Genomic DNA, 13,634 nt, shown 5'->3' with positions numbered 1-13,634 from the left:
GTAATAAATAAATAAATAATTTTTTTTTTAAAAAAAAGAAACTGCAGCCATGGCACATGGAAGGGGCGCTAAGTGCTGAAAGCAGAGCTGGGTGGGCCTCTGCAGCCTCCCCTTTCCCTCCTCTTTCCCTCTTCATAGAAGACTATAGTCAGAATGGAGAAGTGGTGGGCCCGGAAGCCTTCTGACCCAGAAAACCATACCCGGGGATTCGCATCCTTCAGGCTCTTTGGGTTGCGCCTGAGTGAGCAGAGCACTTGCCCTGCAAGAAATCTTGGTCCCCAGCACTGCATAAAACCGGGCACAGCGGGGCATGCTTATAATCCTAGCACTCAAGGAGTGGAGGCAGGAGGATCAGAAGTTCATGGTTAGCCATGGCTACAAAGCCAGTTCGAGGCCAGCCTCAGATACCTGAGACCCTGGGAGAAGGGAGGGGTTGGGGTGAGCTTTGTTCCTCTTCTGCACATATCTGTCCTGTAGCCTTACCCCAGAGGGTGGAGGAGCCTGGTCCACAGACAGCAGGTAGTGCTTGGATGCCTGTCCTTTAGGTGATGGTATGGACAGAGGCATGCTCCATCACCTGTGGTCTGCATAGCTTGAGACAGATCCTTTCTTTTTTTCTGACTTTGGGTCCACCCCCATACAATAGTGAAATCAAACCAAATGAGCCCCGAAATCCTTTTCATCTCTGACATTCAGGCAATTCTTGAGCCTCTGACCCTCCCCAGGGACAGTGCTGTCCATCACAGAGCGGGGAAGCTGGACCTCCAGCAGATGAAAGCATCAAACATCAAGACATCAAACAGGCGTACGCTGAGGCCGGAGTGAGGGTATTAATGTGATTAAAGCTGTACACAGACATACTTTGATTTTTCACCCACCTGCATCAGGCTAAGCATTATCTGAGCCCCCAAGAAAGTGCTTGGGAGTAGAAGAGCCTTGGAGCCAAGTCTGGGGGTTCAGAAAGCTGTTTTCTGAGTCTCTGGATTCAAGACTTGGTGGTGGAGGGGTTACCAGGTGGTCTTCTGTGCAGAAAGTAGCAAGTGTATGAGTTCTATATCTGATCCCACAGGGGTGGGTCCCTGGGCATCCATTCCCACCACTTTTGTTAATGCCCCTCTTTGTTTGGGGCCCAAGCCTACTTCCTCTTCAAACCAAAGCTCAGCCCAGGAAAGGACATACAGGATCTTTCTTGTACAGCCCTCACACCCTACTTCCCAGACCTCCTTGCTCTCAGGAAAACAGGCTGCAGGAATAAGTCCCGGGACGGGAAACTGAGTACATTAAAGGGCCCCCTCCTGTTTAGAAAGTTCTCCTCCTTATTATAGGTTAAGGTTTTCCATTAGCAGCCATTGATCCAGACCTCTTTCTGCAATGTGTAGAGACAGGGTAAGAAAAAACTCTTTCATTGTAAAGTTAAATATGCATGATCCCTGAGTACACAGCAGGGCCTGTGCGGCTGCCAATCTGCTCTGGCAGGGCTTGGAATCCTGGGATTGTTCTGTGGTGGCAGGGAGCTTAGTGATCATCGAGGTCAACCTCTTTGTTCAACTGAGGGAGGACCGAGGCCCGTGGTCACATGGTATTCTGGGACTTGAGGCCCCGCTCTGGAATGCTGAGGACAGATGAGGCCAGTCCTCGGAGTTTCTACTGGGTCCCAGGCCCCACCCAGCCTCTCCTCACAAGGCTCTGAAATCAGAAAACCCAAATGTTGATCCCAGATCCTCTACTTCCTATCTGTGGGACTCTGGGCCACCGATTTAGCCTCTTCAGGCACTTCCCCATCTGTAGAATGGGAAGAATTTGTATCCACTCCTCGAGATGGCAAGATTTTGTTAACCTAGCATGAGCTAGGTTAACCTAGTATGAGCTTCCTGAATGCTAAGCTCTGAGAGCCAAAGAGAGAATTTCAAGATTTCCTCAAGGCAGGAACATGGTTAAAACACACATAATAACTAACTGTTCAGGACTTGGTTCTGCTCACATTAGCTGAGGTGCCACAGAGGGACCTGAGGAGGTGCCACTCCCTTCTCCCATTTCCCTGCTTCCACAGTGAGTTGTCTATGGGAAAAGTCCCATTCCAGGGACCTACTGCTCAGGATCCAGAGCCATCTGGAAGAAATAGAAGAGCCTTTCCGGAATGTCTGTCTGTCTGTCTGTCTGTCTGTCTGTCTCTTCTCTCTTCTTTCCACACCATAAGGCCTATCCAGAACAAAAGCCAGATTCTCTCTTACAGCCCGAGGGCATCTAGTCTCAGAGTCAGCCTGTGTACTGGCTCTGGAGAAAGAGGTATTAGATATGAGGTCCCTTCCATAGTCAAAGGTCTTTAGGGATGCACATCATTTTTCTAGCCGATGCTCACGCACAGAAAGTGGAGGGCGCATGTTCTGTTCTCAGCTGTGGTCACAGGTCCACCCCACAGGTTATAGAGATCAGGCTCACACCTTGTATCTTGGTAAATCCACAAACTGTCACACTGTTCACAGAGAAGACAGAGACCCGGAGAGGCAAAGTGCTGGCCAGGGCCACACACTCAGCCAACAGCAGAATCAAAAATCAACACCTGGCTATGTTTGGTAACGCATAATTTTGGTCCCAGAACTCTGGGAGGCGGAGGCAGAGGATTTCTGTGAGTTCAAGGCCAACCTGGTCTACAGAGTGAGTTCCAGGACAGTCAGACCCCGCCTCAAAACAAACACCTGGTGTTGATCATAGGGCTCACAACCTCTAGGTATGGAGCAGCCCAGGGATGCCAGGTTACTACCCACAGGGTGCTCATGCAAGAATAGGCTCGGATTTGGATCCCCTGGGCTTTCTGCTGCCTCCCTACATCTGCTAGCAATTACACGGCCATCTTTTTTTTCCCACAGAGGGAAGAGGGCTGCTGATACCACTGCCATGCTGTGGTCTGAAGTGCTTCCCAGACAGCCTCCCTCCTCGCTCAGGACCAGAGATGGGGGATCTTAGAGCATCTAGGCCTGATGCTACAGTTTCTGTTGGGGATGATGGAAGCTGGGAGGAAGCACTGCAGGAGGAGTGAGACTGCCCAGATGATGCAATGCCAGGATGTATGGGGTGCAGCGTTTGGTTTGCTTCCCCCTCAGCCTAAACACTAGCGCTGATGTGTGAGCTGGAGTCACTTAGCTTTGGTTTCCTCGTCTGCAAACAGGGATAACAACACTGACTCTGAAGCCTTGTTGCAAGGCATAGGAAGTGGGTGTGCACCCAGCTTGCCTGTGACAGTGCCACTGTGACGGCGTGACCCCTGTGCTGGGGCTCCAGGGGCTCCTGCCTGGAGACAGGAGAGGACCGATTACTTTAGAAAGACCTGTCAGAGGTGTTAGGGAATCCTGGCTACCACATTCTCACTTCCAAACCAGGGTCAGACACTGAGGCTGCAAAGCAGCCAGAGCTGGTTCCAAACAGGCTTTGGTGTATAAACAGTGAGCAGCAGAGAGGCCTGTGTCAGGGTGCTAGTAGGAAAGGCACAGCAAGCACCTGAAGACTGGAGGAAGCAGGGAGGGCTCCCTGGAAGAGGTATGGTTGGAGGGACCAAGGAGAAGGAAGTGATGAAGAAGAGCATTCCAAGCAAGAGGGATGGAGGGGCGGGCAAATGCCCACAGGCAGGGTGGTGCAAATTCCTTTCACAGATCCTGGAATCTAACCATCTGGAACCAAGAAACCAGGCTGGAACCAAGGGTCCCAGTCTGTCTGGGGCAGTGGGGTAGAGGAAGTTTAGAGTCACTTCAGCCCTGGTACTGGGCTGAGCTATGGTGCGGTGGTCATCACATCAAGGTAGAGGAAGAAACCATCCCTGCATCCCAGGGGACATTCAGAGTGTTGGGACATTCCTTCTGCAAGAGGAAGCTGCAGAGAGATCTGGGCAAAAAGGAATTGTGATGAGACTCGGTTCAGATTTTAGGATAGAGTAGAGGGGAAGGAGCAGAGTCCTGAGGGAGAGAGCAAACCAAACAGGGAAACAGACCTGGAACAGCAGGAAATGGGCCAGCCACCACCCCCTTCACAGAGCAGCCCCCCAACCTGATAGCCCAGAATTAGATCCCACCCCAGCCACACGACCACTAGGCCGGTTGGTAAACTTCCCTCCATCCAAAACTTTGGGACCCAGAATTTTCTCAGTGGCTAGGGTTTTGGAAGGACAACTTAGGAATCTGGAAAATTTGCAAATCTATTTAAAATCTCTAAAGTCTGCCTGGTAGTTGACTGGCCTAAAGCCAGACTAAGTCTTAGGCACAAGACTTGGTCCAGGGGACAGGGGCTAGGATCCTGAGGTCCCCACTTCTGCGAACGCTATTAGCCACCTCTGAATTACCCTCTCCTGACCCTGCTATCTCTTCCCATCCTCCACAGTCTTTGCTGTGCCTTGGAGGTCCGGCTCAATTGGCACCCAGAAAGCTCTGGAGGTGTCCGAAGAGATCTGGCAGGCAGCAGAATTGAGGGAGCAGCAGGTAACCATGGGGGGGGGGGAGAAGGACAGCCCTGCTATCAAGGGGAGTTCCTGCCCTCCTCCCATCTAATTTTGTTACAATTTTTCCCTCCTCCCTCCCCCTGCACAAAGAGGCAGAGGCTGGGGCCTGGAGGGGCGACAAGAAGACATGGGATGGGTTTCCTGCTCCCTGAACTTACCAGGCTACAGATGGCTTCTGGTGTGGGCTATCACCCCCTCCAGGAAGTCCTCCTCGCTGTTCTCTGTTATTTTGCTGGGCCCAAAATGGACAGCAGTAGAAGAGCTGGCCTGATTACTGCAAGCCCTGGGAGAGTCAGGGGAACGAAGAGGGTGCTCAGGGGCGAGTTGCAGCCCGGCCCCTCCTCACTCCAAATGCATCCTTTGGGAGGAGCGGAACAGCCTGGAGGGGCCGCCCTGGGTCTCGCTGGCAGGCAGAAGGCTGACGACTTGGTCTGGGCCCGGTCAGGCTCTGGCCTCCTCTCTGTTCTCCTCTTTTTCAAAGTTACTCCCAGAGCAAGCTTAAGTCTCAGATAGGGCAGCGGGACTGTGACCACAGTCAGCCCTAGCGCTCACACCACTGTGGGCTTTACGTGCCCCCCCTCAACACCACACACTTTGGGGGAAAGGCTGCAGGGCCGATTCTGATTGGCCAAGCTAGGGGAAGGGGGGGGAGGTGGAGCAGGGAGGGTGGACGGCGTGTGTCTGTTTTCAATTTCAGGGTTTTTTTTTCCCCCCTCTCTTTCTTTTCCCCCAAGTTTCTTGTTTTTCTTCCTCCTTTCTCTCTGCTCCCTCCCTCCTCCACCGGCTTGCTCAGGATGTGAGGGGATGTTTAGAAATTCCGCTGCCCACGCCAGCCACTGAGTCACTGTATTAGAGTGGCCTGCTCCTCTTGCCTGCTGCCTGTCAAAAGGAGTCTCCCTTCAGCACAGCACCTGGGGTGGGAGGGGGTGTGTGGTGTTCTCTATGCCTTAGTTTCTCATCTGTAAAGGAAGGGCTGATGAGCTGTGTAGCGAACTCAGTTCTGACTTGGTGAACAAGCCCACTGAACATTCGCCCTGTGTGAGGAACGTTTGTACTATAGTAAGAGACCACCTGAGTCAGAGAGACATTCCCACACAAGCAGGGGCCCCCTAGAGGAGTGGCCGACAACCCAATAGAGGAGACCAGAAGGAGGCTGGAAATGATCAGATAGCGCTCGGTCATGGGGCCTTCAAGACTGCTACCACGGAGTCCTGACTTTTCACCTGGGGCTGGAGCTGTCTCCAGGCTGTCTTACACTTTGGGTCTGATTCCTGTCCATCTCTGCACACAGATGAGTCAATCATCAGAGGAGTGTCTGACTAAACACTCGCTGCAAGATAAGAGCCACTAAGCCACTGAGAGTGGTGGAGCACGCCTGTGACCCCAGACGGGCACACCAGAAGACCAGTCTTAACTACCCGGGAGATACTGTCAGAAAAAAAGCATACTCTTAGATTCCAGAAACAGAAAGTCTTACAGGCAGACCACCCCAAGCATGATGGGATTCTCGCAAGCTGCAGCAACCTCCCATGAGCCAGTGGGACCCTACAGGACCAGCCCCGCGAGCACGAGGAGCCGGAGCACCGGATGGTGGGAGACAGCCTGGTTTGTGCATCCTCTCCTCTTGGTCCCTGCTGTAGATTATTCCCCTCTGGCTCTTGTTAGTTCCACAGACAGAGCTTAGGAGGACAGTGCCCATCTCCCTGGAGATACAAAGGCTTTCCTTGCTTCACTGCCACGTTTCTGACTGGACTCTCCAGGCGGCCCTGGCAGAGCCTGGTGTGTTAGGCTCTGGTGTCAAGTCTCTGGCCTGGGGCCCCTGAAACTCTCCCAAGAAGGATAACATCAGCCTTGTTTCCTCCAGAAGAAACAAAGGCCCAGAGGTGAACTGGCACAGGAGGGAAGAAGACTTGCCCAAGTTCACCCAGCACATTGCCTCACATGTTCAAGCCTACCCGCTTTTAACACCTTAAAGTCCCCGAGGAAACAGGAAAGGGATTGTTTGCCCTGTTTTAGGGCAAGGAAACGGAGTACACGTTCAATGAGCTTCTCGAGCTCCCACGGCAACAGCAAGGGTGGAACTCGGTTGTCTGGAACCACACTCACAGAGACAGGAGCCCTGACCTGCCTTTCTCCTCGCATGAGGTACCACCTATGGTTGTTGCTGTCCATTTCGCTGCCCTTCTTCCCCAGAGCCTCTGGCTGCTTCTCTTCCACATCCACCTCTCTAATTCCTGGTCTTTATTTTTTGTTGTTGTTGTTTTGTTTTGTTTTTTGTTAAGACCGGGATTCTCTTTGGAGAATCCTGGAACTAGCTTTTGTAGACCAAACTGGCCTTGAATTTACAGAGATCCGCCTGCCTCTGCCTCCCGAGTGCTGGGATTAAAGGCGTGCGCCACCACTACCTGGCTGATTCCCTGGTCTTAAACCCCTAGTCCCCAAAGATCCACTGGGTATTGTTTCAAAAGCACTTGGAGACTTGAATAGAGCCACCTGCCCCCAGCCCTGGGGAAGCTGGGTTCCAGGATGTGGAGAAGGGGTGTCCCAGGTCATGCACAACCAAGTTCTGTCCTCTTTTGACCTTATCTTCTGTGTCCCTATACCCCAACTCCCCCACCTCTTCTCCAGTCCCACCAAGGTCTGGAATCAGGGGCATCTGAGATCCCATTATTGAATTTGCCGCCACCCCTTGGTCTCATTTCAACAGCAATTGCTCACCATAGTTCTGAGTGGGACTGTGTGGAAGAGGGGACTCTGACTAGCCCAGACCATGTAGGGCAATGAGTCTCTAGAAGGTGAGCCTGGCCCAAGGCTTGGTGTCCACACAGGGTCATGGGGGAGCATGGATGATGCCAAAGGTCACAGTGGCAAGCCTACACAGGAATTTCCTGTGCCAAAGATTCCACCAGAAATTGCCAACTCCCTGGGTTTGAGCCCCAAATCACAAAACAGAGAGAAAGAGGTGAAGAGAAGGGGGGGACTGTACCCTAGAATTTCACTTGGTTGTACTCATCTGGACTCTCAGACCAATTGTAGGGACCAGAATAGCTTGCAGGAAGCAAGGAGTGTCCACTCCTTAGTCCCAAAGGAAGTGAGGACACCTGGCCCTGGACTTTCAGTCACTGGATGGGTTTCTATCTTATCTGAGCCTCAGTTTCTCAGTTTGGGTCACTGTTGCACAGGACTTTGGGATGTTCTTCTGCAGGCCCCTTCATGGCTGGACATTGACGAGGGAGGGGAGGATGGCAGGCGCTGGAACAGGGACAGCTGGGGGCCAAAGATGCAACACAGAGGGGAGGAGTGGTGGTGGCGGCTCCCCAGGGGAAGCTGGGGGCTGCCATTTCCGGCCAGCCCAGCCATCCGCTGGCCCATCTGGAATCACTTAGCTCTACCACCATTAACCCTTGGTGGGCACAGGAGCTGTTTCTCCTCCCACTGATGGGGGGGGGGGGGCGTGCAGGAGATCCAGAACTACACAGAGTGCCACAGGGTCCTTCTGAAGGCCTGGATCATGAGGCTAAACTGTCACAGCTGAGGGTAGATTTGGCACCCAGAGACTAAAGTTGGGTCAGATTCCAGCCTCTCCGTTCCAGGCTGGAGGACCTGAATGAGTCCCTGAGTTGCCCGAGCCTCAGTTTCCCGCTCTAGAACACAGGTAAGTCAGGGGCTGCCGAGATCGCCACTATCCTCCAGAGCAGCGTGGTGCCTGGAAGAGAGATGGGGCGAAGGTGGCTTCTCTCTTTGAGAGTACCCCATCACTAAGTGCCTCTGTACTTGCTGCTTCTTCACAATTCTGTAGGGATTAGGTAGCAGCATCAGGCTGGGGTGCAAACATGGCCCCACTGTGGACAGAGCAAACCATGCACATCCACTCCCTGTCCATACCCTAGGAGCTAGTTTGGCTACAGTCAAACAGTGAGGGTAATGGGCAGAGCTCAGAGGGGGCTCAAGGTTTTGGGGCACCACACTTCTCACCCCCACAGTCTGGCGGTGTACTCAGGGGGTAAGGGCTGAGCTCTACATCCAAAGTTCCAAACCAGCCCAGTAGCTTCTTAGCTGTATGACTCGCAGAATGCCCCAGCCTCGGGACTTTAAGATAGGGATACAAGTGCGTAGCTCACATGCTAGGAGAGGCATACAGGACCCACAGAGGTTTGCCACAAGCCCGAGGCAGAACAGTTAAGAGTGTTACAAAGAATAGCGGATTCTCAGGTATTTCCAGGAGCTGCTGTCTCAGGAGTCCCTGATCAGAGCTGGAGGCCTCTCCACCCACTCATTTTACAGCCAACGTAGGGGGTTGTGACAGAAGCGGCTCATGCCAGGCCATGCGATCCCGCAGTGTGGGTACAGATGTGACTGCAGCGAAGGCTGGTTCTCAACGTTTACACTCACGCTCTGCCTTGGAGAGGGCGTCCAGACTATGTGCAAACCCTCAACATCTCCTTCACCATCAGAGCAGGAAGCAGCACTCCGGCTCCGTGGGGTGAGCCGAGGGGCCGGAAGGAGAGCCCCCGTGGGAGAGGCCCCTGTGGGACGGCTCAGCATTCACAAGGCAGGGCCAGCAGCTACCACAGCTGGCTCTCCCACGCTCCTGGAGCTGCCCCGAAAGCTCCCAGGGCAGGCATGGGGTGTGAGGAAGCAGCGCACGTTCCAGACCTTAGCGCGACCATCTCAAGTGTCAGAAGGGCGTCTCCAGCACAAGTCCATGGATGGGTCCGGAGGAGGGAGGGTTTCATGGGGATACGCCTGAGCTACAGGACCCCTGGCACTCCCCCACCCCCACACCAGCATCCTTCCCTACTACATGCAGTGAGCGGATAGTAGATCCTCTACCCATAGCAGGAAAGCCAGAGACTTAGAGCAGAAATCACAGCATGGTGACTCTTTGAGCTGGTGAGGGGAGCAGTGGGGACACAAGTCACCTTCCACAGAGACTCTTGGGACTTTTCTTACTGGTCCAGGGTGTGGCTAGTGAAGCAGGCCAGGATGGAAGGAGATCTGGAGTTCAGGACATGTCCATTCACACTTACCCAGCCCCCTGATTCAGACTCCTCCATGCCATCGCGATGCCCCAGGACCACAGGGCACCATGGTGCAGCCTCCTACCACACAGAAGTCTTAAAGACAGTTGGTCGGTGGTGGCGCACGCCTTTAATCCCAGAACTCAGGAGGCTGAGGCAGGCGGATCTCTGAGTTCGAGGCCAACCTGGTCTACAAGAGCTAGTTCCAGGACAGGCTCTAGAAACTACAGGGAAACCCTGTCTTGAAAAAAAAAAAAAAAAAAAAAAAAAAAAGACAGGCTCCAAAGCTACAGAGAAACCTTGTCTTGAAAAACCACAGAAGAAGAAGAAGAAGAAGAAGAAGAAGAAGAAGAAGAAGAAGAAGAAGAAGAAGAAGAAGAAGAAGAAGGTCTTAAAGACATACAGCAGCAGCAGGGCCCTTGAAGACCATATGTTTCTCCCTCATGGGAACACTGGCTCTTAAGGTTCAGAGGGGGACAGAACCTGCTAGAAGGCACAGAACAGGTCTTCTGTGGGGCCTCTCACCCATACACTCAGGCTGTCCTGTTTCTCCCATCATGCATTTGCATGAAGTTCACTGGTCACCTACTACATGACCTGCCCCTCCATCCCTCAGAGCTCACCAGCAAACATCAAGGAAACAACATTAATACTAATGTGTGGTTGGTACAATAAGAGAGATTCAGAGAATACTGGGTTGGGCAAATTAGGGTTCCTGTTCGGGTCTCAGAAGCTCCTTCGGGGAAGACATATTTGAAACTCCTACCTGAGGTTGAAAGCTCACACATGCATGGGAACAGTGTTTGAAGCAAAGGGAACAGCCTTTGCAAAATCTCTGAGGCTAGAAAGACCTTGAAGTGGGAGATCAGAGGGAGAACAGGTGATGCTGAGATCTTATTAAGGATGGGGAGGTAGCTTTGGGCCAGCCTGAAGGCCTTAACGGCTTACAGCAGCCTGGCTTTTACCCTGAGGCCGGTAAGTCTCTGCAGCTTAAGGATGGATACGACCAGGTACAGAGTGGAGTTTGAGGCTAGGCTGGCCTGCTGGGGAGCTTTCGGGCAAGTGGGAGCCGGAGTGGAAACTTCTGGGTCCTGTCTGAGCTTTGACCACTGAGTCTCTTTGCCTGTTTTCGTTCCTGGCACATCAAGGGTGCAGGACCCCCTCCTGATGAAGACAGTCTGTGCTTGCCCTGGGCCCTGGCTCTTGTGTCTCCTTTGGTCTCTGGGGTGTCTGGAGAAGGACACTGCCTCTGTTTCCCAGCATAATAGTGGCTTCTGTCACCAGAGACTAGGCAGTAAGGGATAACTCCTCTTGTAATGCTCTGGAGTGACAGCAGGTGGCGACCGCACCTCTAGAGGGGCAGAAGGAGCATTGGCCAGGGTAGACAGGACCGTCTGAAAGGCAACAATAATTCCAGGGAACCCATCCACACATTGAGGTTCCCCTCTACCTCTGAGACATGGACAGCCACCCCCAATTCCGAGGTGAAGCAAGGATCCAGAGACGGGAATTGACGTGCCCAAGGACACAGAGCAAGGTTGAAGCTTGGTTGGCCCTTGGTCTGCTATCTAGAGAGGGGCTCAGGAGGCTAGGGGTGGGAGCCCAGTGGGTCTGACACTGACCCTGGTGCCTGCCAGTTTCTCTTAAGCAAAATATTTTCAGCAGAAACTGAGACCCAAACCTTTCTCTTTCAGAGTCATAAACCAAGTTATCAGTGAGATCTTTATGAGGCCTTCATCAGGGCACCCCACCCCAGGAGGCCCTGGTGTGAGAGCAGCCTGGAGTGAGAGCTTCCAGAGGGAAGAGGGAAGAAGGAGGGGCCCAATAAACAGCCACACCCAGAGATAAGGGGGCTTCCCAAAGGAAGAGGCTGGTTTAGGATAGGCAGGGACCATGCACAGTGGTATTGCCATTTGCTACTACCCCTCCTGGTGGGCACATGGGAGACGGGGGGGGGGGGGATGGTGGGCAGGGTCTCAAGGTCAGATGGCAGGTCAGAGGTCAGAGTTGGAGGTATAGGCGCTACAGTTTCCGATGGGGCTTTTAAATAAGGTTATGATATCTTTAGTTATGGAACTTGGGGGAGTCACATCCATGATGCTAAAACCTGTGACTGACTAGGGGGTCCACTAGGGGCGAAGGTGAGGGGAGCCTAGAAGCTCTTTTGCATGAAGAAGCCTGAGGAGGAAGAGGAACCAGCAATTTGTTTAAGCAAAATCCAGCTATCAGGTCGTGGGGTGGGTGGGGAGGTAGACACACATTCGGGGTCACTCTCTGTGCTTACCAGTCAACCATCTCTACAGGGAAGAAAAAACTGCCAAATAGGTTATTGACTTGCTATGTGACCCCAGGAAGGTGATGTTACCTCTCTGAATCCTTATATTAATCTGAAAGAGAAAGCAAGGGTAACAGTCACCTCCATTTCCCTGGAAGGTGGTGAGGATGAGTGGAAGTGATGTGCAGTGTGAGACCTCACTCTTAGCACCTGCTCAGTGCGTAGAAATGCCACTGTCACAAACCAGCCTGCCACTTCAGAGAGAAGCAGTGAATACTCAGAAAGGGTGGTGCACCCCAGGAGTGCCTGCAGAGTGGGAAGGACGTCCACCTCCGGTTCCCTGACTGACTGCTCTTCTCTGCCATAGTCCCCTGCTACACTGACCTATCCCCAAGCCACTACCAAATCCTGGCTATGCCTCAGCCACTCAGGATCCCTCTTCAGGTACGAGGGGTCGGGTGGGGCTCTCAGAGAGCCCCCTGCTCTTCACTCAAGACTGGATTATCAGTACTAGGGGAATATTCCTCGAGCTCTCGGGGGCCTCTGTTTGTACTTGGCAGACATTACCCTCCCCCACTCACCAGTGCCCCCACCCATCTCCTTCTGCAAGAATTCTCTAGCCTTCTGTTCCTGCCCAGAAACAAGATGTAGCATCCCCTTCCTTGTGAACATTTAACACGCCTGGCCCCCAGCACTGAAGGCCCTCTGAGCAGTGTCAGCACAGGTACAGGTATGTAGGTCAGTCTGTACCTGTCAAATGAATTAATATAGAAACCAATGAATTTCTGATTTCAAATGCAAAGCCTCTCGACTAGGTGTGAACTAGAATACTGGGGATTAGAGGCCCTCACCAGAATGAGATCCCTCGCGGGAGGTGTCCAGCAATCCCTTGCACACTTACCCTTGGTGGCAAACTCACTCTCTGCAACCCCTACTTCATGCTAACCTATCGTGAGCACTTCCTTCTGGACAGGTAGGTCAGGCTCCACACCTGCAGTTTTCCCGCCCTCAGGTCCCCGCCCTCCCTGCCAGGCCTTCACTTCCCACAATAGAAGCAGCACTGGTTGTCCCAGCTGAGAGCAAAATTACCCCCTCCCAGGCTTCATCTTCCACCCCCTTCCCCCGCCCCGTGTATCTCTTGGTTGGGCTCTCAGCGGAGCCCTGAAAGTCAGGTGGGGATGTGGTGGCCTCCCCTGCTGAGACGGCTGTGAACTCCACTGTGTCATACACTCAGCCTTCGTTATGAAGCATGAACAGTTTTCCCTTTCCTCCCTGGGCCTCCCCGCTTCCATCCATTCAATGGGCAGTTTCCCCAGAGCAGGAAGAGAACCGCTAGGCTTACTGCTATGTGTAAGTGTGACTCTCATCAAGGACGCCTTCTCTGTCCAGTCATCTGTACAGTCACACAGGGTTCAGTTTCAAAGGACCGCGTGCTCTGCTGAAGCCCACCACCATGAAATGCTAGGTCAGTTTTGAACAACAGGCCTGGCATGTTCATTTTGCACCGGGTCCTCCAGCAAGTGGCAGTGTGACCTTGACTCACCTGCCTGCCCTCAAGGGACGCTGCCTGGTCCTGTGAAGAGAAAGAAAGCATTAACAGCTAAGACGTGGTTCTGCCTTCCTTTGAGGGCTCACGCATCCTGCACATCTCGTGGCGCTAGAACAGGAGAGAAGATCAACTCTCAGAGGACTCTTTTGCACTGTTCCCTCCCGGGCCCTGAGCGCCATGCGGAGGGGTCCTCATCTACACTAGCCTTCCTGACCCAGAGACATCTTTTCTGAATCCTTCCCCCAATTCCTCAGCCATGCCCCCCACTACCAGTGTCAACGATCCCCTTTCCCGTTCAAGAAG

General features: G+C 53.1%; 1 protein-coding gene across 2 annotated transcripts in view; it reads right to left on the bottom strand.

Moving 5' to 3' along the window:
• The window catches only part of Pdgfrb (platelet derived growth factor receptor beta), a 38,649-nt gene extending 33,623 nt beyond the window's left edge, over nucleotides 1-5,026 (bottom strand). For both annotated transcript variants that reach the window (XM_038331614.2, XM_038331615.2), the window contains exon 1: nucleotides 4,645-5,026. The gene's annotated coding sequence lies outside the window, so the exon portion shown is untranslated. The remainder of the gene's footprint in view (nucleotides 1-4,644) is intronic.
• Between the last annotated feature and the right edge of the window lie 8,608 nt (nucleotides 5,027-13,634).

This window comes from Arvicola amphibius, chromosome 5 (genome assembly GCF_903992535.2).
Source record: "Arvicola amphibius chromosome 5, mArvAmp1.2, whole genome shotgun sequence".
In the NCBI taxonomy this organism is placed as follows: Eukaryota; Metazoa; Chordata; class Mammalia; order Rodentia; family Cricetidae; genus Arvicola; species Arvicola amphibius.
The sequence above is the reverse complement of the archived record's forward strand: the minus strand, read 5'-3'. Positions and strand labels throughout refer to the sequence as shown.